This window comes from Melanotaenia boesemani, chromosome 6, assembly GCF_017639745.1.
Source record: "Melanotaenia boesemani isolate fMelBoe1 chromosome 6, fMelBoe1.pri, whole genome shotgun sequence".
NCBI lineage: Eukaryota > Metazoa > Chordata > Actinopteri > Atheriniformes > Melanotaeniidae > Melanotaenia > Melanotaenia boesemani.
The window spans coordinates 3,915,159-3,942,208 of NC_055687.1; the positions used below are offsets into that span (position 1 = coordinate 3,915,159).

At 43.0% G+C, this 27,050-nt stretch overlaps 2 protein-coding genes across 3 annotated transcripts in view; one reads left to right on the forward strand and one right to left on the reverse strand.

Annotated features, from left to right (window-relative positions):
* Positions 1-27,050, forward strand: part of LOC121641647 (gastrula zinc finger protein XlCGF8.2DB-like) — a 399,458-nt gene that overhangs the window by 368,935 nt on the left and 3,473 nt on the right. The window contains exons 1-2 of one of the 2 annotated variants that reach the window (XM_041987909.1): positions 3,712-3,848; positions 3,935-4,014. The gene's annotated coding sequence lies outside the window, so the exon portion shown is untranslated. Of the gene's footprint in view, positions 3,849-3,934; positions 4,015-5,566; positions 5,628-27,050 lie in introns of those variants that run through there. The other variant, XM_041987910.1, reaches the window with a different exon arrangement.
* Positions 1-27,050, reverse strand: part of LOC121641689 (E3 SUMO-protein ligase ZBED1-like) — a 631,274-nt gene that overhangs the window by 185,499 nt on the left and 418,725 nt on the right. The gene's annotated exons all lie outside the window — the stretch shown is intronic.

Here is a 27,050-nt window from a genome sequence, read left to right on the forward strand (position 1 = left end):
CCCGGAGGCGACCACAGATCCTCTAGAGCAGAGACGTTGGTGCAAAATGTGTATGTATAGATATGTATATATATATATATATATTTCATCTTTGCAAAACATTTAAACTTTTACCCCAATAAGAAATCCTCTTCTAACTTATGTTGTATATATGATTTTATGTTTAACTTCTATGTTTTCTACTCTATTCTGTTCTTTTCTATTCTATTCTACAGTCATTTAGCAGATGTTTTCCTCAAAGCGACGTACATCTGAGAGTAAGACCAAGACAAGCAAGAATTCAACCAGGAGGGACGTCATCATGAAGTGGTACTCAGACTGCTGGGAGTCCAGTTGGGTCATGTAGTGCTAGAGGCAGTGCTTTTTTTCCCTCTTCCCCTCCCTACAATAGTCCTTTGTTTAATTACAAGATCATGATTTCTTTACACAACATCATCTTAAGCATAAGTGCACGCAGCTTCTTCAGTACTGAGCTGAACCAAAGAGCTGGACAAATCTTTTTAACTCATTCCGATGAGTAAAAGAGTTAAGCTAAGTGTGGAAATGCTCCTTAAACAACTGAGTCTTTAGCTTGCTTTTAAAAGTGGATAAGGACTCTGCGGATCGGACGGAGTTTGGTAGATGGTTCCACCACCGGGGAACAATAGAGGAGAAGAGTCTAGCTACTGATGTGGCGCCACCTTGTGGTGGGAGCACTAGGCGTCTTTCACTGGCAGAGTGTAACTGTGGAGAGGGAGTGTAGCTCTGGATTAAGGAGTGGAGGTAGACCGGAGCCGTTTGGGTTATTGTTTTGTAAGCCAGAAGCAGAGCTTTGAATCTGATGCGCTGCAACTGGAATCCAGTGGAGAGCGATTAGCAGCGGAGTGACATGAGCTCTTTTGGGCTGGTTGAAGACCAGACGTGCTGCTGCCTTCTGGATCATCTGCAGAGGTTTAACTGAACATGCAGGCAGGCCAGCCAGTAAGAAGTTGCAGTAGTCAATGCGTGAAATGACCAGAGCCTGGACCAGGAGCTGGGCCGTGTGTTCAGTCAGGTAGGGTCTGATCCTCCTGATGTTGTAGAGAGAAAATCGGCAAGATCGAGCAACCGAGGCAACGTGGTCCTTAAAGGTCAGCTGGTTGTCTACCATGGCACCAAGATTCCTGGTAGAAGACGTAGACACAAGCGTGATGGAGTCAAGCTGCACGCTTATCTGTGGCTGTAAGGAAGGATTGGCTGGACAGACAATAAGCTCGGTCTTGGACAGATTTAGGTTAAAGTGGCGATCCTTCATCCATGTGGAGATATCAACAAGGCATGCTGATGTTTGCATTGAGATGTTTATTGCTATGTTTGATTACTGGAAATTCTATCAAAACAACACATCTATTGTATCTGTCTGACATATATTGTATGTCAACTCATTAATTTTCTATTATGTTTAGTCCATTTCAGGATCACGGGTGGCTGGACTCTATATTCCAGCAATTAGCATATGAGAGGCAGGGTATACTCAGGTTTATTCTATTTTTATTTATTTTTTCCTGTATTTCTGTTTCAGAAGGGTCAGATCGTTGGCATCAAGCAGAGAAGGAAAAGCAGAAACTATTAGAACTGGGTTCAGAACTGTCCAAAGCACTATTATAACTGGAAGGATGGTGGGGAACCATCATCTTCCAGGAAGAAATGTGGTCAGAAAAACATCCAGAATGATGGTGATCAGTGATCAGTAAAAGGTTTGGTGGAACCAGATGGAAGAAAAACAGCAGTAGAACTCAGGACCATGTTTAGTAGTGAAAGTTAGAACTTTTCCACATGAACAATGTGAAGAAACTCAAGGGACTGAAAAGCTGTGTAGTCAGAAGAAAACCACTAATCAGTGAGGATAATTGGAGAAAAAGGCTTCAGGTTGCTAGGGAGCATAAAGACTGGACTCTGGAGCCATGGAAGAAGGTCATGTGGTCTGATGAGTCCAGATCTACCGTGGTCCAGAGTGATGGAGCATCAGGGTAAGAAGAGAGGAGGATGAAGGGAAGCAGCATCATGTCTAGTGCTGCTGTACAAGCCTGTGGGGGCAGTCTATGTTCTGGTGTTGCTGCAGTGGGTCAGGTCTAAGCTCAGATCATCTCCACCTGCTTTCTAGAACATGACGATGAGTTCACTGGACTCCAACGGCCTCCACAGCCACCAGATCTCAGTCCAGTAGAGCAGCTTTGGGATGTGGTGGAACGGGAGATTCTCATCATGGATGCAGCCGACAAACCTGCAGCAACTGTGTGATGCTGTCATGTCAATATGGAGAAAACCTCTGAGGAAGGTTTCCACCACCTGCTTCATCTATCACACCAGGATTAAAAAGGTCCGACCCGGTACTAGAAGGTGGACCTGATGGAGAGGACGACCCGGTACTAGAAGGTGGACCTGATGAAGAGGACGACCCGGTACTAGAAGGTGGACCTGATGAAGAGGACGACCCGGTACTAGAAGGTGGACCTGATGAAGAGGATGACCCGGTACTAGAAGGTGGTCCTGATGAAGAGGACGACCCGGTACTAGAAGGTGGACCTGATGAAGAGGACGACCCGGTACTAGAAGGTGGACCTGATGAAGAGGACGACCCGGTACTAGAAGGTGGACCTGATGAAGAGGACGACCCGGTACTAGAAGGTGGACCTGATGAAGAGGATGACCCGGTACTAGAAGGTGGACCTGATGAAGAGGACGACCCGGTACTAGAAGGTGGACCTGATAAAGAGGACGACCCGGTACTAGAAGGTGGACCTGATGAAGAGGACGACACTTAGTTTCAGCATAGAAGGTTTTATTTTTTGTATAATCAATGTGAATATTTGTTGTTTTTCTTTCCTTCTGCCACCACCAAAAGGCTGCTTTGCTTTGGATAATTAAAATTAAGGTACAATAAAGTCACACATTCAGATAGCTATCAGAAATGTGTTTTTTTTAAAAAGTGTCCAAGACTTTGCTTGTGTTCTAAGATGTACACGCAGAGAAATGTACACTATCGCCCCCCTGTGGTCACAGATTCTGATGAATCAGCGATTTTGGTGAAACACCTATCGTTGTAATAGTGTTTTGGTAAACTTGTAAAAGTGTTGCAGTCGATGTAAAGTTGCTTTGTTGGTGGTGGAAGTTTTTCAGCAATGTGTTCAGAACTTTGTAAAATGTTATGCACATGTAAGTTTGCATCAGTGATTGTAAAAGTGTTTTGGCATTGTACTTTTGTTTTGTAAATGTAAATATGGTTTCTATGATGTAAATGTGATTTGTTAATATGTAAAACTGTTGCAGTCGATGTAAATGTGTATTGCAAAAATGTAAAAGTGTTTCACTCGATGTAATATTGTTTTGCACTTCCTGGCCACCGTACAAATGGCTAAAATGCATTAAATACCAAATTCAGCTCACATTCTTGGTTAAAACAATTATTTATATTTTATTAAAGATAAAGCAACTGAAAACTTATTAGAAACCGGATGTTTGTTCAGTGTGAAAACAGTTTCACATCCAAGTTATTTAAGATTTTTAGACAGCAAGCAAACTAAAATGACATTAATCTAACATAAACGATGGGAATGCCTAAAAAGAGCCTTTACGAGACAAATGTAAACTGAATTATTGCTTGTGTAACTGTGGTTATTGCTCGGGTATTTTTGGTTCCTACCCACCCTTGTTTCAGGAGGGAAGATAGAAAACGACAGAATTATTCTCTGAGAAAGTTTCAGAGAGAGCGCGAGTCATTAAGCTGTTCCAGTCATAGATAATATAATAAAGGTCTTTATAATATTTATATATCTATGAAGAAGACTACTACTACTTTCGGTTAAGATCGAGGTGGAGCACGAGACAAGGTATTTCTGCAACATTGTGTGATGAGAAGTTGAAACTCCGACGTATCTGGATACTACTGTTGGTTTCTGTCCTCTGCTGACTCCAGCTCGCTGGGGAGAAACGACGGGGAGGAAGAAGGATCGGACAAAGACTCGTTTATCGAGGGGACCCTCGTGGGGAAGGAAGGTGAGAATTTACATACATTGTTGTGTTTAATTTAATCGGTAAACGGTCATATTACCGGGAATTGTGTGGTTGTGATGTTTGGTGCTTAGTGAGGTTAAAGTTGTTGGTGCAACGAAGTTGTGGCTCTGTGGGGTTAATCAGGCCCGTCGTCACGTCGCCTTAAGAATAAAGACGAATTTATACTCGCGTCTATGGCAATCTAAAAGGGGTAAACCAGTCTATTGGTGCTTCTCTAATCAAACGCCGTTAAAAACACCGTTTTATGTGGCCCAAACAACGTAAAATACACGAGGCTGAAGTTAGCTTCCGATTCCACTGAATTTAGAGCAATCTAGACCACATTAGACAGCTCTTCATAAAAACTACAGCAGTTAGACTTCAAACGTGGACTGAAATATCCTAAACAACAGCTAGATAAATTAAAACATAGTTTATGAAACCTTTATTTTATTTGTGAAAATGGAAATAATTCTCGTTAAGAAGAAAAAACTACAACACTTAGTCTTTAAATCTTTTCGTTGTAAGCCGTGTGTAGATCCCTTAAAATGCAATATTTTGTGTTTCAGCTTTTCTGATCTTTTGTGGATGAACCTGAAATTGTTAAAATTGTGAGGAAAGGGTCAATAATGGATGGTATAATCCATATAATGGTATATAACAATGGTGGTGTATAACAAAAATACATTCTTATGCCTTCAAACAGGAAAATTAAATGTAATCATGTAAATCATGTAAATTGTATAAACTTTATTTGTGTAAAGTTCGTATTGGATATGCTGAGGAACAGAAACGCGTAATGAACCCAGTTTGTACTGGATCACCAGTCAGACGAGGCCCAGCTCGCCACATCCTCACCCGGGATTTCTGTCCTGGATTTGATCGGGAAATCCTCAAATTCTGCGATTTTTGTGTAGAGTCATACTGAAAATGCATTTTTAACACAGACCAGTGGAAAATATTAGTATTTATTTTATGTAGTTTTTCTTTTTTATCATGACGCCTCTCCTGACCGACGTCACTGCTGTCAGTTGTTGATTCACCGTCCTCATTTATTTCTGTCTCCTCTTGTTATAAATCTGTTTACATAAAGCAGCTGATTTGTCTCTGTATGTACTGGCCCTGTTCAGTTTATTAATAACCCAATAATCAATATGCATCATCTTTGTGATTATCGTGTGTGTGTGTGTGTGTGTGTGGGGCAATCTGACCAGCAAAGCGAACCTGCAGCAGGTGGAAATAAAGAACCAGAACATGTCTCAGAGTTGGAGGTATCTTTGAAGAAATGTTTGTTCTGCTGAACTGTAGATACCAAGACAACGTCAGAGACCACTGCTACTGGTGGTCCTCCCCCTGAAAACCTGTGGGTCTGGTGGTCTGAATGTCCTTTGAATGAAGCGTGCGCCCTCTGCAGGGACATTAATAAAAGGCCAAGTCATGGTAACCAAAGAGGAACTCTGTCTTTCTCCGTCCATCTCTTTAGACCAGCTTTCTCTTTCTCTCTTTAGACGCCCTCGGCCTGTATGGACGGGGCTCAGCTGATCCCAGTTTTACTGTTAGCCAACCAGAGGCAGTGGAGGTCGGGGTTCCTGAACCTGGGTAGGGAGGTTAATAAGGTATTAATTATTTTTAATATATACCATGTTCTTTTTCATTTAATTTCATGTTCAGTACGTATATAGTTGTGTTTCTTTAGTTAAACTGGCACTGATAGATTTATTGATTATTCAAGACAAAGTAGTGATATGATAAGGGTTTTTTTTTTTTTATATTTTATTTTTTATTGTTTTCGTACATACAAACAACACCAGTATATATCAGTAAACAAACAGAAACAATCAGAACAGGCACAGACTGTTAAGAGAAACCATCAATAAATAACAGTGTGGACTAAGAATAGCTTGGCATTTGTAGATTTTTACATAGGGTGAAGTGAATTTTTATTTTGGTATTGTTATGAACTGTATCTGTGAGGGTGTGGTGTGACAGCCCCCTCACTAAGGTGAATGTGTTCCATATATTGTGACATTGGTTTTTTGCTTAAGTTGTAGTTGTGATTTATTTTGGGAAAAGTCACTAACATCTCTCTCTCTGAGGTCTTGCTGGGCGTGACTTCATGGAGTGCACACATGAGGGCAGCCTAAGGACCTAAGCTGCTGGAAATTTTCCAATAATCACCTGAGTGGGCTGAACCAAGGAGCCAGAATAGAGAGGGATGGGAGTGAATGGGGGTTTTGATTAGTTTGTTTTTTTGTGAATGTTACTTTAGCTTTTCTGTTATGTATTAAGTTTAGTTAGTCACAATGTATGTAGTTTGTAAATAAGTTCAGGGAAGTTATGTTGTAAATAGTAGTTTATTTGTATTTAGAAATATGAGGGACACTATCTTTTTGCAGAATGGTTTAGCCGATAATTATTTAAGGGGGGAGCAGAGATGTGAGGCAGGTTTTTGGTTTGTTGGTTGAAACTCTGAGACTGCCGGATGAAACTGTGATGATGCATGCTGTAAACCACCCTGCTATTGGTGAGCTATTTTCTGCAATGTAAAGAGAATCACTAACTTCTAGTAAAAGAAAAGTCAGAGCTCTAAAAAGTGACTGTGGAGATTCTTTCCATGCATGTGATATGCTTTACCCTTCGAGACTGCTGATTTTTGTCCTGTTTTGAGGGTTCCATAACATCTACACCCCAACATTTGGTGTCAGAAGTGGGATGCATCGCAGCCATTGAGAAGGGAACAAGCATTAAGAGCTGGCAACATGGGACCAAAGGCACACTCTAAAGGACAAAAGCTGGACGTTGCTGATGACCAGGAGGAAGGGGCAGCTGGAGGAGTGCCCCTGACAATACACCAGAGGGAGGAGAATCCAGTACCAACAGACATTGACTCCATTACAGGTTTAATGCAGCAATGTCTTCAGTTTCAACGTGACTTGAATGAGAGATGGGACAAGGAAGCATTAAAGCAGGATAAACGGTGGCGCCAGATGCAGATTCAGATGAACAATTTGCGAGATGAACTGGAGGAGCAGCAACAGCAGCAGCAGCGAGAGAGTCAGCCCCAGCAGAATTCTCCACAACAGCTGCAGCATTCAGATGAGGATGATGAAGACGACCAGTTTGTATCCCAGTCCAGGGTGCCGAGGGTGCAACCTGGCAGGAGCTGGGGTAAAGCTGTAGTCCCAAAGCTGGAGGAGAATGATGACATTGAGCAGTACTTGACCACGTTCGAGCGCCTGGCAGTGGCATATCAGTGGCCGGAGGCTGAGTGGGCTGTGAGGCTGGTTCCACATCTGTCGGGGAAAGCACGAGCTGCTTATGTGGCCATGGCAGCGGATGACACATCTGATTATAAGAGGGTCAAAGAAGCCATACTTGCCAAGTATGAAATCAATGAGGAGGTGTATCGCCAGCTGTTTAGGGAGCCTGATATCCGTCCCAGTGAAAGCCCAAGGGAATTCTACAACCGGCTGAAGGAGCTCTACAATAAATGGATCCAACCAGCAAGGAAGACCAAGGAGCAGGTCGAAGATATCATTATTATGGAGCAATTTTATCGATCCTTGAGCCCAGAGCTCCGAATTTGGGTCAAGGAAAGGGACCCCGAATCAGCACTGGAGGCTGCACTTCTGGTGGAGACCTTCTTGGCCGCACGACGAGGGTCCAAGAACTACCGGTTTGAGTCTTCCAAGTCCTTCATTGCACGAGGTAAGCCATCTGGGGGCGGGGGTGGTCCTAGGGAGCTAGAACAAGCTAAAGCCCTGGACAAGCCTAGTGTTCAAATGAAGACAAGGTTAACAGCTAAACCAGTCTGTTTCTACTGTGGTCAGGAAGGACATATTAAACCAGAGTGCCCTGTTAGAAAGGCAAAAACAGCTTATGTCTGTACTCTCCCAAGGCCATGTGAAAACAAATTCACTAGTGTTGGGAAAGAGCAAGTAACTACTGTTAAGGTAAATGGTAAAAGAGCTCAAGCTCTACTGGACACGGGCAGTGTGCAAACCCTCATACATCCATCACTGGTTCAGAAAGAGTGGCCCCTAGGGAAACCAGTGTTGGACATTTCTTGTGTGCATGGTGACTGCAAAGCTTATCCAGTGACTGAGGTGTACCTGGAAGTAAATGGGCAGACCTATCTTGTTTCAGTTGGGGTTGTAGATAGTTTGGCTCACCAGGTAATCATAGGCCAGGATGTCCCCATCCTTCAAGATCTGATTCAAAGATGCAAGCCAGTAAATGTAGTTACCAGGTCACAGAGGCAGAATCAAGGACTAGAGATGGAAGCAGGTGAGGATAAAGGAGTATCAGCTGAAACAAGCCAGACTGGTGGTCCAAGAGTGCCATCTCAACTTAATTCAGAATCTTCAGAGCCGGGGGTAGCTGAGGAGGACCTAGGTGTTTTTTCTGAATTGCCATATTTTAATGAAGTTTTGCCAGAGTATCCGGTCAAAATCAGGAAAAGCAGAAGGCAGAAGAGGCGAGAGAAAATGGCTGGTGCAGTTAAGACCAGCCCTGGGCTACCAGGGCCAGAGGTTGGGGGAACTGATGGCGTTTGTGATTTTTCACATCATCAAAAACAGGATGAGAGTCTCAAGGAATGCTTTAAAAAGGCAACTGTATTGCAGGCAGGGCAGGACGTAGGTGAGGGGTTTTGTCTCAGAGACAAAGTTTTGTACCACAAGGCAAGTTCTGAGGAAGGAGAGAGGTTAGTGGTGCCACAAAAGCTTCGGGAACAGGTCCTGAAACTGGGGCATAATATTCCGTGGGCGGGTCATCTTGGGGTCAAGAAGACCATGGACAGAATTGCAAGCAGGTTTTACTGGCCAGGCATGGGCAAAGAAATCCAAGATTATTGTCAGTCATGTTCAGTCTGTCAGCTAACTGGTGATAGAAAGGTTCCAAAATTTCCTTTGCAACCTTTGCCTATTATTGATGTCCCTTTTCACCGTATTGCTATGGATATTGTGGGGCCTTTAGAGCGAACACAATCTGGAAACCGCTTTATATTAGTAATTTGTGATTATGGTACCAGATATCCTGAAGCATTTCCCCTTAGAGACGTCACAGCCAAACAAATAGCATATGCCCTGTTGCAGCTTTTTTCCAGAGTAGGCATTCCTGTTGAGATTTTGACTGATCAGGGTACAAACTTTCTGTCTAACACTTTAAAGCAGGTGTATAAGCTCTTAGGCATTAAAGGCATTCGGACCACCCCTTACCACCCCCAGACAGATGGCTTGGTGGAAAGATACAACAGGACTCTAAAATGCATGCTAAAGAAGTTTATCTCTGCTAATGCTAAAGACTGGGACAAGTGGCTTCCATATCTATTATTTGCCTATCGGGAGGTTCCACAGGCCTCAACTGGCTTCTCACCTTTTGAGCTCCTTTATGGAAGGCGAGTAAGGGGTCCACTGGATGTGTTGCAGGACTCCTGGGTGGGGTCTCAGGAGAAGTCAACCAGTGTGCTGGCCTACGTCTTACAGATGAGGGAGAAAATGGAGCAAGCCACTAAATTGGTGAGTTCACAAATGGAGAAGGTGCAAAAGAGGCAGCAGACCTGGTACGACAAGGCAGCCAGGGAGAGGTCATTCAGCCCGGGACAGCAGGTACTACTACTTCTTCCCACTGTGGACAATAAGTTGTTGGCAAAATGGCAGGGTCCGTATACGGTGTTGAGGAAACTGAGTCCATCAACGTATGAGATTCAGATGCCAGAGAGGAGAAATCCTAAACAGACTTTCCACATAAATCTGTTAAAGGAATGGAAAACCCGGGGTACCCCACCCCAGCCACAGATGTTTGTTCGGACTGTGGTTGAGGAGGAGGATGTGGTGGGTGAGTTCATCCCAGTTAAACACAACTCTGCAGCTCTTGACCTTTCTCATCTGTCTCTAACTCAGCAGCAAGAATTGCATGCCATAATTCCATCAGATCTGTTTCAGGAGAGGCCAGGAGTAACTAACCAGGTGGAGCATGACATTCGCCTGAAAAACAGCACCCCCATCAGGCAGAGGATGTACCGCATACCAGAAAAACTGTTGCCAGTGTTGGAGGAGGAAATTGCTGTCATGCTGGAATTGGGGGTCATTGAGCCTTCAAGCAGTGAATGGAGCAACCCCATTGTACTGGTCATCAAAAAGGATGGGAGCATCAGGTTCTGCATTGACTTCAGGAAGGTAAATGCACAATCTGAATTTGATGCTTATCCTCTGCCCAGATTGGAAGACCTCATCGAACGAGTAGGCCAGGCAAAGTTTATCACCACCCTGGATTTGTGCAAAGGCTATTGGCAGGTGCCTTTGGCAGAAGCAGCCAAGCCACTGACGGCTTTCAGGACACCACAAGGGCTCTGGCAGTTCACTAGGATGCCTTTTGGTCTCCATGGCGCTCCTGCTACTTTCCAGAGGCTGATGAATCTGTTACTGGCAGGTATGGACACTTTTGCTGCTGCTTATCTTGACGACGTCGTTATCTACAGTTCTTCTTGGCAGGAACATCTGAGCCACCTAGCAACCGTGCTGGGAAAAATCAAGGAAGCAGGATTGACAATCAACCCAAAGAAATGCACCATGGCAAAGCAGGAACTTCAGTACCTGGGTCATGTCCTGGGATGTGGTGTTATAAAGCCAGTTCAGGACAAGGTGGAGGCAATTCAGATGAGAGAGAGGCCAACTACCCGGAAGCAGGTGAAATCCTTTCTAGGTTTGGTGGGCTGGTACCGAAGGTTCATCCCAAACTTCTCAGAAAGGGCTGCTCCCTTGTCCGACCTCACCAGTACGACCAAAGCTAACTGGGTGTGGGGAAAAGAGCAGGAAACCGCCTTCCAGGATCTCAAGGAGGCCATATGTTGCAAACCAGTGCTTCAGAGTCCCAACTTTGACTTACCCTTTTCAGTCCAAACAGATGCTTCTCATCGGGGAATAGGAGCAGTTCTTTTACAAGGGCATGGAGTCTACAGGAAACCAGTGGCATACATCAGCAGGAAACTCTTTCCTAGGGAGACCAGGTACTCAGCAGTGGAGTTGGAGTGTCTAGCAGTAAAATGGGCCATTGACACTTTTAAATACTATCTACTTGGGAGGGAGTTCAACCTAGAGACGGACCATAAGGCATTGCAGTGGTTGGAGCAGATGAAGGACACTAACAGTAGAATCACCCGCTGGTTCTTGTCTCTACAACCATATCGGTTCTCCATTCATTATCGGCCGGGCAAGCAGAACACGGTGGCTGACTTTCTGTCTCGCAACGCTGTTGGCGAGCCTGCCGAAGGAGGGGAGAAGTGTGAGGGTGTGGTGTGACAGCCCCCTCACTAAGGTGAATGTGTTCCATATATTGTGACATTGGTTTTTTGCTTAAGTTGTAGTTGTGATTTATTTTGGGAAAAGTCACTAACATCTCTCTCTCTGAGGTCTTGCTGGGCGTGACTTCATGGAGTGCACACATGAGGGCAGCCTAAGGACCTAAGCTGCTGGAAATTTTCCAATAATCACCTGAGTGGGCTGAACCAAGGAGCCAGAATAGAGAGGGATGGGAGTGAATGGGGGTTTTGATTAGTTTGTTTTTTTGTGAATGTTACTTTAGCTTTTCTGTTATGTATTAAGTTTAGTTAGTCACAATGTATGTAGTTTGTAAATAAGTTCAGGGAAGTTATGTTGTAAATAGTAGTTTATTTGTATTTAGAAATATGAGGGACACTATCTTTTTGCAGAATGGTTTAGCCGATAATTATTTAAGGGGGGAGCAGAGATGTGAGGCAGGTTTTTGGTTTGTTGGTTGAAACTCTGAGACTGCCGGATGAAACTGTGATGATGCATGCTGTAAACCACCCTGCTATTGGTGAGCTATTTTCTGCAATGTAAAGAGAATCACTAACTTCTAGTAAAAGAAAAGTCAGAGCTCTAAAAAGTGACTGTGGAGATTCTTTCCATGCATGTGATATGCTTTACCCTTCGAGACTGCTGATTTTTGTCCTGTTTTGAGGGTTCCATAACATCTACACCCCAACATTTGGTGTCAGAAGTGGGATGCATCGCAGCCATTGAGAAGGGAACAAGCATTAAGAGCTGGCAACATGGGACCAAAGGCACACTCTAAAGGACAAAAGCTGGACGTTGCTGATGACCAGGAGGAAGGGGCAGCTGGAGGAGTGCCCCTGACAATACACCAGAGGGAGGAGAATCCAGTACCAACAGACATTGACTCCATTACAGGTTTAATGCAGCAATGTCTTCAGTTTCAACGTGACTTGAATGAGAGATGGGACAAGGAAGCATTAAAGCAGGATAAACGGTGGCGCCAGATGCAGATTCAGATGAACAATTTGCGAGATGAACTGGAGGAGCAGCAACAGCAGCAGCAGCGAGAGAGTCAGCCCCAGCAGAATTCTCCACAACAGCTGCAGCATTCAGATGAGGATGATGAAGACGACCAGTTTGTATCCCAGTCCAGGGTGCCGAGGGTGCAACCTGGCAGGAGCTGGGGTAAAGCTGTAGTCCCAAAGCTGGAGGAGAATGATGACATTGAGCAGTACTTGACCACGTTCGAGCGCCTGGCAGTGGCATATCAGTGGCCGGAGGCTGAGTGGGCTGTGAGGCTGGTTCCACATCTGTCGGGGAAAGCACGAGCTGCTTATGTGGCCATGGCAGCGGATGACACATCTGATTATAAGAGGGTCAAAGAAGCCATACTTGCCAAGTATGAAATCAATGAGGAGGTGTATCGCCAGCTGTTTAGGGAGCCTGATATCCGTCCCAGTGAAAGCCCAAGGGAATTCTACAACCGGCTGAAGGAGCTCTACAATAAATGGATCCAACCAGCAAGGAAGACCAAGGAGCAGGTCGAAGATATCATTATTATGGAGCAATTTTATCGATCCTTGAGCCCAGAGCTCCGAATTTGGGTCAAGGAAAGGGACCCCGAATCAGCACTGGAGGCTGCACTTCTGGTGGAGACCTTCTTGGCCGCACGACGAGGGTCCAAGAACTACCGGTTTGAGTCTTCCAAGTCCTTCATTGCACGAGGTAAGCCATCTGGGGGCGGGGGTGGTCCTAGGGAGCTAGAACAAGCTAAAGCCCTGGACAAGCCTAGTGTTCAAATGAAGACAAGGTTAACAGCTAAACCAGTCTGTTTCTACTGTGGTCAGGAAGGACATATTAAACCAGAGTGCCCTGTTAGAAAGGCAAAAACAGCTTATGTCTGTACTCTCCCAAGGCCATGTGAAAACAAATTCACTAGTGTTGGGAAAGAGCAAGTAACTACTGTTAAGGTAAATGGTAAAAGAGCTCAAGCTCTACTGGACACGGGCAGTGTGCAAACCCTCATACATCCATCACTGGTTCAGAAAGAGTGGCCCCTAGGGAAACCAGTGTTGGACATTTCTTGTGTGCATGGTGACTGCAAAGCTTATCCAGTGACTGAGGTGTACCTGGAAGTAAATGGGCAGACCTATCTTGTTTCAGTTGGGGTTGTAGATAGTTTGGCTCACCAGGTAATCATAGGCCAGGATGTCCCCATCCTTCAAGATCTGATTCAAAGATGCAAGCCAGTAAATGTAGTTACCAGGTCACAGAGGCAGAATCAAGGACTAGAGATGGAAGCAGGTGAGGATAAAGGAGTATCAGCTGAAACAAGCCAGACTGGTGGTCCAAGAGTGCCATCTCAACTTAATTCAGAATCTTCAGAGCCGGGGGTAGCTGAGGAGGACCTAGGTGTTTTTTCTGAATTGCCATATTTTAATGAAGTTTTGCCAGAGTATCCGGTCAAAATCAGGAAAAGCAGAAGGCAGAAGAGGCGAGAGAAAATGGCTGGTGCAGTTAAGACCAGCCCTGGGCTACCAGGGCCAGAGGTTGGGGGAACTGATGGCGTTTGTGATTTTTCACATCATCAAAAACAGGATGAGAGTCTCAAGGAATGCTTTAAAAAGGCAACTGTATTGCAGGCAGGGCAGGACGTAGGTGAGGGGTTTTGTCTCAGAGACAAAGTTTTGTACCACAAGGCAAGTTCTGAGGAAGGAGAGAGGTTAGTGGTGCCACAAAAGCTTCGGGAACAGGTCCTGAAACTGGGGCATAATATTCCGTGGGCGGGTCATCTTGGGGTCAAGAAGACCATGGACAGAATTGCAAGCAGGTTTTACTGGCCAGGCATGGGCAAAGAAATCCAAGATTATTGTCAGTCATGTTCAGTCTGTCAGCTAACTGGTGATAGAAAGGTTCCAAAATTTCCTTTGCAACCTTTGCCTATTATTGATGTCCCTTTTCACCGTATTGCTATGGATATTGTGGGGCCTTTAGAGCGAACACAATCTGGAAACCGCTTTATATTAGTAATTTGTGATTATGGTACCAGATATCCTGAAGCATTTCCCCTTAGAGACGTCACAGCCAAACAAATAGCATATGCCCTGTTGCAGCTTTTTTCCAGAGTAGGCATTCCTGTTGAGATTTTGACTGATCAGGGTACAAACTTTCTGTCTAACACTTTAAAGCAGGTGTATAAGCTCTTAGGCATTAAAGGCATTCGGACCACCCCTTACCACCCCCAGACAGATGGCTTGGTGGAAAGATACAACAGGACTCTAAAATGCATGCTAAAGAAGTTTATCTCTGCTAATGCTAAAGACTGGGACAAGTGGCTTCCATATCTATTATTTGCCTATCGGGAGGTTCCACAGGCCTCAACTGGCTTCTCACCTTTTGAGCTCCTTTATGGAAGGCGAGTAAGGGGTCCACTGGATGTGTTGCAGGACTCCTGGGTGGGGTCTCAGGAGAAGTCAACCAGTGTGCTGGCCTACGTCTTACAGATGAGGGAGAAAATGGAGCAAGCCACTAAATTGGTGAGTTCACAAATGGAGAAGGTGCAAAAGAGGCAGCAGACCTGGTACGACAAGGCAGCCAGGGAGAGGTCATTCAGCCCGGGACAGCAGGTACTACTACTTCTTCCCACTGTGGACAATAAGTTGTTGGCAAAATGGCAGGGTCCGTATACGGTGTTGAGGAAACTGAGTCCATCAACGTATGAGATTCAGATGCCAGAGAGGAGAAATCCTAAACAGACTTTCCACATAAATCTGTTAAAGGAATGGAAAACCCGGGGTACCCCACCCCAGCCACAGATGTTTGTTCGGACTGTGGTTGAGGAGGAGGATGTGGTGGGTGAGTTCATCCCAGTTAAACACAACTCTGCAGCTCTTGACCTTTCTCATCTGTCTCTAACTCAGCAGCAAGAATTGCATGCCATAATTCCATCAGATCTGTTTCAGGAGAGGCCAGGAGTAACTAACCAGGTGGAGCATGACATTCGCCTGAAAAACAGCACCCCCATCAGGCAGAGGATGTACCGCATACCAGAAAAACTGTTGCCAGTGTTGGAGGAGGAAATTGCTGTCATGCTGGAATTGGGGGTCATTGAGCCTTCAAGCAGTGAATGGAGCAACCCCATTGTACTGGTCATCAAAAAGGATGGGAGCATCAGGTTCTGCATTGACTTCAGGAAGGTAAATGCACAATCTGAATTTGATGCTTATCCTCTGCCCAGATTGGAAGACCTCATCGAACGAGTAGGCCAGGCAAAGTTTATCACCACCCTGGATTTGTGCAAAGGCTATTGGCAGGTGCCTTTGGCAGAAGCAGCCAAGCCACTGACGGCTTTCAGGACACCACAAGGGCTCTGGCAGTTCACTAGGATGCCTTTTGGTCTCCATGGCGCTCCTGCTACTTTCCAGAGGCTGATGAATCTGTTACTGGCAGGTATGGACACTTTTGCTGCTGCTTATCTTGACGACGTCGTTATCTACAGTTCTTCTTGGCAGGAACATCTGAGCCACCTAGCAACCGTGCTGGGAAAAATCAAGGAAGCAGGATTGACAATCAACCCAAAGAAATGCACCATGGCAAAGCAGGAACTTCAGTACCTGGGTCATGTCCTGGGATGTGGTGTTATAAAGCCAGTTCAGGACAAGGTGGAGGCAATTCAGATGAGAGAGAGGCCAACTACCCGGAAGCAGGTGAAATCCTTTCTAGGTTTGGTGGGCTGGTACCGAAGGTTCATCCCAAACTTCTCAGAAAGGGCTGCTCCCTTGTCCGACCTCACCAGTACGACCAAAGCTAACTGGGTGTGGGGAAAAGAGCAGGAAACCGCCTTCCAGGATCTCAAGGAGGCCATATGTTGCAAACCAGTGCTTCAGAGTCCCAACTTTGACTTACCCTTTTCAGTCCAAACAGATGCTTCTCATCGGGGAATAGGAGCAGTTCTTTTACAAGGGCATGGAGTCTACAGGAAACCAGTGGCATACATCAGCAGGAAACTCTTTCCTAGGGAGACCAGGTACTCAGCAGTGGAGTTGGAGTGTCTAGCAGTAAAATGGGCCATTGACACTTTTAAATACTATCTACTTGGGAGGGAGTTCAACCTAGAGACGGACCATAAGGCATTGCAGTGGTTGGAGCAGATGAAGGACACTAACAGTAGAATCACCCGCTGGTTCTTGTCTCTACAACCATATCGGTTCTCCATTCATTATCGGCCGGGCAAGCAGAACACGGTGGCTGACTTTCTGTCTCGCAACGCTGTTGGCGAGCCTGCCGAAGGAGGGGAGAAGTGTGAGGGTGTGGTGTGACAGCCCCCTCACTAAGGTGAATGTGTTCCATATATTGTGACATTGGTTTTTTGCTTAAGTTGTAGTTGTGATTTATTTTGGGAAAAGTCACTAACATCTCTCTCTCTGAGGTCTTGCTGGGCGTGACTTCATGGAGTGCACACATGAGGGCAGCCTAAGGACCTAAGCTGCTGGAAATTTTCCAATAATCACCTGAGTGGGCTGAACCAAGGAGCCAGAATAGAGAGGGATGGGAGTGAATGGGGGTTTTGATTAGTTTGTTTTTTTGTGAATGTTACTTTAGCTTTTCTGTTATGTATTAAGTTTAGTTAGTCACAATGTATGTAGTTTGTAAATAAGTTCAGGGAAGTTATGTTGTAAATAGTAGTTTATTTGTATTTAGAAATATGAGGGACACTATCTTTTTGCAGAATGGTTTAGCCGATAATTATTTAAGGGGGGAGCAGAGATGTGAGGCAGGTTTTTGGTTTGTTGGTTGAAACTCTGAGACTGCCGGATGAAACTGTGATGATGCATGCTGTAAACCACCCTGCTATTGGTGAGCTATTTTCTGCAATGTAAAGAGAATCACTAACTTCTAGTAAAAGAAAAGTCAGAGCTCTAAAAAGTGACTGTGGAGATTCTTTCCATGCATGTGATATGCTTTACCCTTCGAGACTGCTGATTTTTGTCCTGTTTTGAGGGTTCCATAACATCTACACCCCAACAGTATCCCTTTGTTAAGATTAGATAGTAGGTTTACTTATATCAGCCTCAGAGGATAGCTACATTTCCCGTTCCATTACCTACACAAACAAAAAACACATACAGTATCAACACCTACATCAGTGTGATATGCAACACACAGCTTGGTTTATAGTCGTATCATTGTATGTATATTTCATTTTCATTATGAGGGTGTGCAAGTCTTCCATTTCTTCCAGTAGTCATTGAATTTATCTATGTTCAGGTTCAGGGAGAAGGTTATTCTTTCCATGTTATATATCTCGTTTACAATTCCAATCCACTGGGTTTTAGTTGGAAGATCTTTAGACAGCCAATGTCTTGTTATTGCCTTTTTGCTGGCGACCAACAATATGTTGATCAGGTATCTGTCACTAGATTTAGTACAGGATGAGGTGTCTCCAAGATATACTGTGCGAAAGTCATGTTTGATCTTGTAACCCATTACTGAGTTGATGTCCTCTACCACTCCTAACCAGTATGGTTTAATAGCTGGGCAGTCCCAAAATATGTGAAAATGATTTGCTAGTGTTTCTCCACATTCTCTCCAGCATCGTCCCTCCCTCAGCCTGGCTGTCTGGAGTTGTTTTATTTTTGGTGTAATGAAAAATCTAATTACATTTTTCCACATAAATTCCCTCCATAGACCTGAGCTTGTGGTATTTAGTAAAGTTTTCAATATCTTCATCCAGCCTTCTTCTGAAATTGTTATTTTGGCTTCTTTCTCCCATTTAGATTTAACATAAGTTGTGGAGTTCTTGTTATAGGACTGTAGGCATCGGTAAAATCTAGCGACCAGTTTTCTGTTAATATTTGATTTGTATGCATCTATCAGTATGTTAACTAGACCTGAGTAACCGGTTCCTATTTTTATTGCACAATTAAAGTGGGCTCTGACCTGAAGATACCTGAAGAAATCCTGTTTTTCTAGATCATATTTGTCTTTCAGTGTTTGAAAACTATTCAGTTCTTCTACACTAGAAATCAGACAATATGTAGTTATACCTCTAAAGGTCCAAAACTTAAATCGTTCATCAATCTGTGATGGTTTAAAATCACTATCATATGGTATCCATCTGAGCAATTTGATTTGGTTTTCCAGTTTTACGACATTCTTCAAACCAGATGTTAAAGGATGTTTTTGTCAAGCTGTTTAAGTGCTCTTTTTGTTGTGAGTACATATTCTTATCTCCTATTAATGTCTGTAGGGGTATGTTTAACTGGGATATTTCTAAGTTCTTCCATTTGGCACTGTAATATGGGTCGCACCAATATATTAGGTATCTTAGTTGTGCTGCCTTGTAATAATTCTCCATATTTGGCAAGGAGAGCCCTCCTTCTTCTTTAGGTAGTTGTAAGGTTTTATATCTAACCCTGGGTTTTGGACCTTTCCAAATAAATCCTGAAAACATCCTCCTCCATTCTGTAAATTGTTGTATGGGTATTGCTGAGGGTATAGACTGAAAGAGAAAAAGAAGTCGTGGTAGGATATTCATCTTAATTATGTCTATACGATTATGTAGGTTAAATGGCAACAAAGTCCATCTACTTAAGTCCTCCTTTATTCCTTTGGTTATTGGCAGGTAATTTAGAGTGTAGATATTAGACAGATCTTTTGGAATTTTAACACCCAGGTATTTAATAGTGCTATTGTCCCATCTTAAGTTAGAAAGGTTTGTAATGTGGCATGAAGGTGTATAATTGTATGAAATGAGTTGTGTTTTATCAATGTTTAGTTTAGAGCCAGAGTATTGACCAAATGTTGTCAGACGGGACAATAATTTATTTAGGCTGAAGTCAGGCTGGAAAAGAGTAATCAATATGTCATCCGCGTAAAGGCATATTTTATATTCTGTTCCTCTTATCCAAATTCCTTTTATATCATTATCCTCCCTCAGTGATTGGGCAAGCGGTTCAATAAATAAGGCAAACAAGGTTGGACTTAGTGGGCATCCTTGTCTACAACCCCTCTCTAGTGTTACTGAGTTAGAGAGGCTGCCGTTTACTTTTATTCGGGCTGTTGGTGCATAATATAAGTTTTTTAGAACCTGAATTATAGAGCTATTAAAACCAAATCGTTGTAATACTAAGTATAAATATTCCCATCTGACAGAATCAAATGCTTTTTCTGCATCAAGACTAAGAACAATGGCTTCATCTTCAGTCCTGGACATGTAATCCATTACATGTAAGGTTCGCTTTATATTATCTTGTGTTTGTCTGTTTTTGAGAAACCCGGTTTGGTCTTCATCTATGAGTTCTGGGATTATGTTTTCCAATCTCTTTGCTAGTATAGATGTAAATAGTCTATAGTCTAAGTTTAGAATTGATATAGGTCTATAGGAACCGCATTCAGATTTATCTTTACCGGGCTTGGGAATTACAGAGATTATGGCTTGCCTCCAAGATATTGGAGTTTCACCACCTTTAAGTACATAGTTAAAGCATTCCAGTAGCAGAGGTGACACTGCATGCTTAAATTCTTTGTACCACTCTGCTGGGTAACCGTCTGTCCCTGGCATCTTATTTGTTTTTAATTTGGAAATTGCAGTATCCAGTTCTTGCTTTGTTATTTCGTGCATCAGCCTCTTGTTTTGTTCTGAACCAATGGACGGCAGGTCCAGTGAATTCAGAAAGTTCACAATGTCCAGGGTACCGGCACCATCTGGTTGTGTGTATAGAGTTTTATAATAATTCACAAAAGAGTTTTGTATTTCTTGTAATTTGTGACATGTTTCTCCAGTTTGTGCATCTTTAATTTTGTGAATGGATCTTTCATCCTGTTGTTTCTTAATCCTCCAAGATAATAGTTTCTTAGCTTTGGGACCATTATCATAATATCTTTGTTTAATAAATTTAGCTTTCATTTCTTCATGGGCATCATATATCTCATTTATTCTTTGCTTAGTTGTTTGTATCTGGTATAAGAGATGAGGGTCATCAGATTCCTGATGTTTAGTTTCTAGGTTTTTAAGTTTGCCTATTAGTTCTTGTAATTTCTGAAGTTTTTCTTTTTTTTTGGTAGAGGACCACGCAATAATTTTGCCCCTAATTACTGCCTTCGCTGCATCCCATAGAGTACTTGGGGACACCTCATTGTTATCATTGTATTCCAGATACACACCCATTTCCTTTTCAATGTATTTTATACACAACGGGTCATTCAACAGGCTTGTATTAAGCCTCCAGGTTGTGTTTTTGATTTCGGTGTCCAGATAGAGACAGAGGTACTCTCCGGCATGGTCTGAGATGTCTTTTACCCCTATTTCACATCCTTTAATTCTATGTCTGTCTCGGTTAAACATGAAAAAATAATCTATCCTTGAGTAAACCTTATGGGGATGAGAGTAAAATGTGAACTTTCTTTCTTTTGGGTGAAGCTCCCTCCAGATGTCCATCATACCTGATTCAAACAAAAGTTTTTTGACTGTAGTTGTCTCTGGGTTTATTCTTTTAGATGTATTGGTAGAGTCTAGGCAGGGGTTTAACTGAATATTCCAGTCCCCCCCACTGATAAAGATTTCTGAACTCTCTTCTGTAATTATATTGAATAATTTCTTAATGAACACTACATCATTATCTGGTGGTCTGTACACATTGAAAAGGGTCACAAGCTTGTGGTCAATATATCCTGTTACTAAAATATACCGACCCTCTTTATCAGTTATCTGTTAAACAAGTTGAAATGTTACTCTATATGAAATTAGTATTGCAACTCCCCTTGTTTTTCCATTTCTATAAGATGAGTAATAAGTGTTTTTAAAACCCAAAGCTTTTAATTTCTCATGTTCCTTATCGTCTAAGTGTGTCTCCTGCCAGAAAACGATATGATGTTTTTCTCTTTTCATCTTAGTAAGTAGTTTATTCCTTTTCATGGGATTTTGTAGACCGTTAACATTTAGGGTAATTACTTTGTATTCTTCCTTCACCATCTTATCCCTAGAATCTTATACATACATACATTAGGTTTCTCTCTAGGCCTGAACATGTAGACTGGGAACATCTGTGCAAAACCAAAAATCAAAGCAACAGAAAAGACCTCCAACAGTGAAGTGTAAATATAACTTCTGAACAGGGAGGGGAATCCTTCTCCTGAAGGGCCCCTCCAGATGCTCACTAGCATCTTCATTTGTGTCTTATCAAAACACATAAATAATGGGTAAGAGCTAGTCCCTTCCCCCAGATAATGATCCTAAAATAGTGTAAATTATTATTAACTAAGGGCCCATTTTTCCCTGCAACTGCATAGAAATTGTTCATAATAGGGCAAAGATTGTATCCAAACGGCATGTAACAAAGGAAGACAATCTATCTACTTTACATACATATACTGAGTGTCTTAGATTTATTTAACCATAACTTTTGAGTGTCTGTATGAGTCCGTGCACACGCGCATGTGCTCGCAATTGTCTCTGGTAATCTACTCACGGGTGTGCTCTAGACCTTGTTACCACCGTGCGACAGTGAGTGTTGGAATCTCCGGAGTTTTTCTCTTGCTCTCTCGATATCCGTAGCCCGGTCCCATCGCTTAGTGGATCCACGAGTCTCCCAGGAGTTCTCTTTGAGGCTTTTGCGGGGTGTTGTTGTTACGTCAATCTGGGATAAGTTGACAGGTGTGTCTGGGGCAACACATTCAGCCATCAGAATCCCCCTCCTCAGCATGTCGTCCCTCGCCTCCTTGGCGGTGTTGTATGTTGTGGGTCCTTCTTCGTAGAAAACACGAAGTTTCGCGGGTGGTGGTGTGTGAAAACGGAGTCCCTTTTCTTTTAGTACCTTCCTCAGAGGAGCGTATTCCTTACGTTTGTTTATAATTTCCACTGGGTAGTCATGATCAAAATAAATTTTTCTGCCTTTGAGATGTATTTCTTTCTTTTTCCATGCGGCAGTTAGGACTTGTTGTTTAGTTTTGTAAACGAGGAAGCAGGCAATCATAGATCTCGGGGCGGCCTGCGGTGGAGGTTTTGGTCCGAGAGATCTGTGGCAGCGTTGTATATTGAGGTCAATGTCAGGGAGTGACAGTTCTGTTTTAATGAGCTTCTCCAAAAACTCACAAGCGTTAGGTCCCTCTTCTCCCTCGGGGATCCCGAAGATTCTGAGGTTATTTCTGCGTGAGCGTGTTTCCAGGTCCACCAGCTTGGACTGAATGCGTTCTTGATCCTGCAGAGTTTGTAGAAGCACCTCCTTGGCACCGCTGTTCCACTCCTCTATCTCTGCCACTCTCTTCTCCACATCATCCATCCTCACTTCAGTGTTTTTCAGGCCGTCCCCGATCACACTCAATTTCTGGCTAACTTCTTCCTTAAAGTTTCTGATTTCTTCCTTCACATCTCGTCTCATTGTCTCACACAGCTCGTTTAGGTCTTTCTTCAAGTCTTTTTGTCCTGCTTTTATTTCCGCGTGGATAGCAACGATGCTAGCTTGCAGAGCATCCGTATGTGCATTAGCTTCGGCTGCGGTAGAAGTTTCACCGTTTTCTCCCGTCGCCATTTCTTCGTTTTTGTTGCCAAGTTGATTTTCTGTCGCCTTAGTTTTCCTTAGTTTGTATTTCCCCATAACATTTTACACAAGAAGATAGATAAATTCTTTTCAAACCGGGGAAACATAGAACCTCACTGAGAGCGTGGGAATTATGCTGCCACTTGCTTCGCCGCCATCCCGGAAGTCCGATAAGTGTTTTTTTATTTTATTTATTTATTTTTTTACTTTTATACCAGCATGGGTGGCGGGAGTGCAGCATTCTACCAGGTGGAACTTTCTTTAGGGCAGGGGTGTCCAACTCCGGTCCTCGAGGGCCGGTGTCCTGCAGGTTTTCATTTTTTCTCTGATCTAACACACCTGAATAAAATCAAATGGATCTAACAGCTTCTTGTCAACTTCTTCACAATAACCCATCAATTTCAGTCGGTGTGTTAGATCAGGGAAACGATGAAAACCTGCAGGATACCGGCCCTCGAGGACCGGAGTTTGACACCCCTGCTTTAGGGAGCCTGTATCAGACCTTTGAGACACAGCTAAGCTAAGCTTGAACGTTAGCCTGCCCCCGAGCAGGCTAGTTCTGCTGCATCAGTTACCATGGTTACTCAGCTGGCATTCAACTAAGCCATGTCGATGAAACGAAACTCTCTAATTAATAAGCTAGACTTGTCAAGATAAGCCACACAATGACTGTAGAATATTGTAGAAGTCCGGCTTTCCCTTAATCCAGCTTCGTCAAATAACCCCGGTGAGATATGTAATAAAATTAGATCCGATTTTAAGAGTTTGATCTTCATTAAAATCGTTGAGAATATAACTCCTAACTGGCTTCGGGAAACATTCTTTAAAGAGAAAAATCCTCAGTATTTTACATTTAACCTGGCAAAATTTAATTCCCTCAGTCTGTAGAGATCTCATAACTGGAGAAGTGTTTGAATATAACTTTTATTCCTTGACAAGAGATCGAATCGAGATTGGGACATGTTTCACAATTTATTCAAAATGGTTTTTGGAACAGCCAATACTACACACAGCGCAAAACGTTTTGGGATCTAAAACATTCCCGACTGAGTCCATCAAATGATCCACCGACCAGATACCCTTGGAGTACGACTCTTTCTCAAATAATGATTTCCTCTTGTAAAAAATGCATCTGTTATTCCATACGGGCTTGTTGTGTGGAGTAAAATTGTATTTGTATAAAAGCTTCCAGTACAATAACACTTATTAATGGAACGCTGCTAGTTTGACTGGTAGAGTGTTATAGCTAAAATCACATCATAGTTTTCTCCCCTCTTACTCCTTTTCCCCCTTTTTATTCCTGACCCTAAAGAAGTCATTTTTGCGACACTGTTTTGGATTAAAGAAGTTTCCATTCTTCATCTCTTTCTTTCCAGCTACCTGCCTCAGTCATGTACCTGTTGGCGCTCAGATAGGTTTGCCCAAACCTGATTGTTCAGGTTGGATACGAACACTGTGTCTCCCTCTTCCACAGTCAGATGTACCTCTTTTGGAGAAATGGTAGTATCTGTCCGCATACGGGGCTTTTTTCTGAAGACACATAGTGTTGAACTTTGATGAGGTTGACGAAGTCTTCTTCTCTCCTAAAATCCTCCCCAGTCAGCCGAGCAAACCTGTATGAAAAAGAATAAAGAACACATAGATCTCTGTTCGAAATATTCTTTTTTTCTTAACAAAGCACTTAACATATGCTTTCCCTACATTAGCACATAGTCTATAGTGAGCTCTTTGTAGTAAGTCAGGACAATCAGTTCACTGATGCAGTGTAATACTGTTCTTTGAATTCAAATTTTGTGTGTACTGGTATTTTTTCCATATTATTTGTCAGCTGCTGATTCAAGCTAACTGCTTGAATTGCAGGGTACTTCTCTGAATTTCTCCAGCATTAGATACCCAGTTTCAGCGCATTCTTACATCAAGGATGAGTCTGTGTCGAGGTAAATCTGATTAAAACACAAACAAATCAGAACATTAAGTTTAAGTCATTTAGTAGATGCTTTTCATACCAGGAGACAAACAGTTGTATTTAAAATTGGATTCAAATACTATAGAACTACGTTGCAGAGCTCATCATTACAAATAGGTCATTACATTCTTCTGTAATCTGTACGAACATCTTGTATCTTTCGTGGAAGTTCTTGCTTCTCTTAGAGAACCACCTTCGCCATCAAGCCCCTCTTCATCCACACAACAGTGGTTCAGACCTTAGCCACCCACTGACTCACTGAATTTAAGGAGTACAGACTTTGTGCTGCAAGATTAACCCTTATGCACACCTATGACCATTTATGTGTTTTTGCATTTTAATTTCTAGCATATTTAACATTTCCCCTCGCTGATTTTAAAGATGAGGGATGGGATGCAGAAAATTGCATTTTTTTCACGATCTTAATTTTATTTTTAGGCTATTGTAAACAACATTATGCTGTAACATGGCTCAGTGGGTAGAGTGGTCGTCTTGTAACCCAAGACTTGCAGGTTCGATAACGGCCCGTCGAGTTCATGTTGAGGTGTCCCTGAGCAAGACACCGAACCCCTACTTGCTCCTGATTGGTCATGGTTAGCGCCTTGCATGGCAGCTTCAGCCATCAGTGTGTGAATGTGTGTGTGTGAATGGGTGAATGTGACGTACATGTAAAGCGCTTTGGATAAAAGCGCTATATAAGTACAGACGATTTACTATTATCGTAATTACTCCCCATTTGGACCCTAAGCACAAAAATGTGTATATTGAATTGCATTACAGTGTGACAAAATGCACAATAGCGCAGGAAGCTTTCAAGTGGCAACTTTGACATATTATCCATTTCATGTGTATTTTTTTCCTGAACGTTCAAGCAGCTCCACATTTTTATTTTAAAATATGTAAAATGCACATCTACATGCATTCCTCTGCACTGCCTCGAAATGAACAAAACACAGGACCCTTTGCAGCTCATCAAAGTTATGTGTTGAAGTGAAAACAATCCTCATCTTTGTTTACACAGCTGCATCTGCAGCACAGTTTATAAGAGCAAGTTGGAGAAAAGCATTTAATTTCCTACCTGATACCATGATAAAACCGTTACACGGTAGCAGAGGCCCAGGACATCATGCAGGCCCAGGACATCATGCAGTCCCAAACAGATGTGACTGAGCACACCGGTGGAATCTCAGATAAAATCACAGAGAGCAACACTCACTCCACCAAGTTGAGGTCTACATTCCGGCGGCTGACTAGTCATCCACCAGCTCCAGTGACTCCACAAACGGTGGTGAAGAAGCCACGGAAGACCGTCTTGGAGGTCTAAAAGTGGTAAAATCCAGTGGTCACCCACAAATTCCAACTGCGGTCAAGCCAGCCACCTCTAGCGTATCCGTAGTCACACCAGCTGCCACCTTATTTTGTGGCGCTTGAGTGGAATCCTCCCGGTACAGGTGATCTTCAAACCAGGATGAGGACTTCTGCGTGGATGAGCAGCTAGATCCGTATAACGGGCATGGCAATTTTATGCAGTACATCCCAGTGAAACCAGCCAGGTATGGCCTGAAAATGTGGGTAGCCTGTGACGTAAAAACATCTTACTGCCTGTGAGTTTGTACACCGGCCGATCAGCTGGTGCTGACAAGAGTAACAGTCACAAGTGGCAAGTTTTTCACTTCATTTGCTCCGGCAGAGGAGCTGCTGAAAAACATTATTACCATGGTTGGCTCTTGCAGAATAATTGTGCAAAGCAACTGCAACAACTGCAGAAAACCTCTTTGCAAAAAAACATTACTTCACAGTTTGCCGCTCCTGCCTCCCCTGAACTGTTCTCGTTATGTTGTTGTTATTGTTAAATTAATTTCCAGATGTTGTTTATGGTCTATTTTCTGTCAGCCTTCATGGTGTTATAATGAATGGCTTGACTTGTTACATGTACTGTATAAATTAATTTCTAAGCTAATCTTTAACTTCCTCAAATTAAAAATTAATTAAAAATTTATTAATCATTGATATGGATGATTAGAATTGATCCTGGTTTGAAGAATAAAAAAGTAAAAAGGAAATATAAAATATTTTATATGACTTTTTACATGCTCATTTATGTGTGTTAGGGTGCAAAAGTGGATTTTTTTCAAAGGGGTGCATAAGGGTTAAGTGTGTGGGCAACACAGCACAGTTTACCTAATTGCAGGCGCTTAATAGCCATATTTATAATGGCAGCATTATCTGCAGTGATTG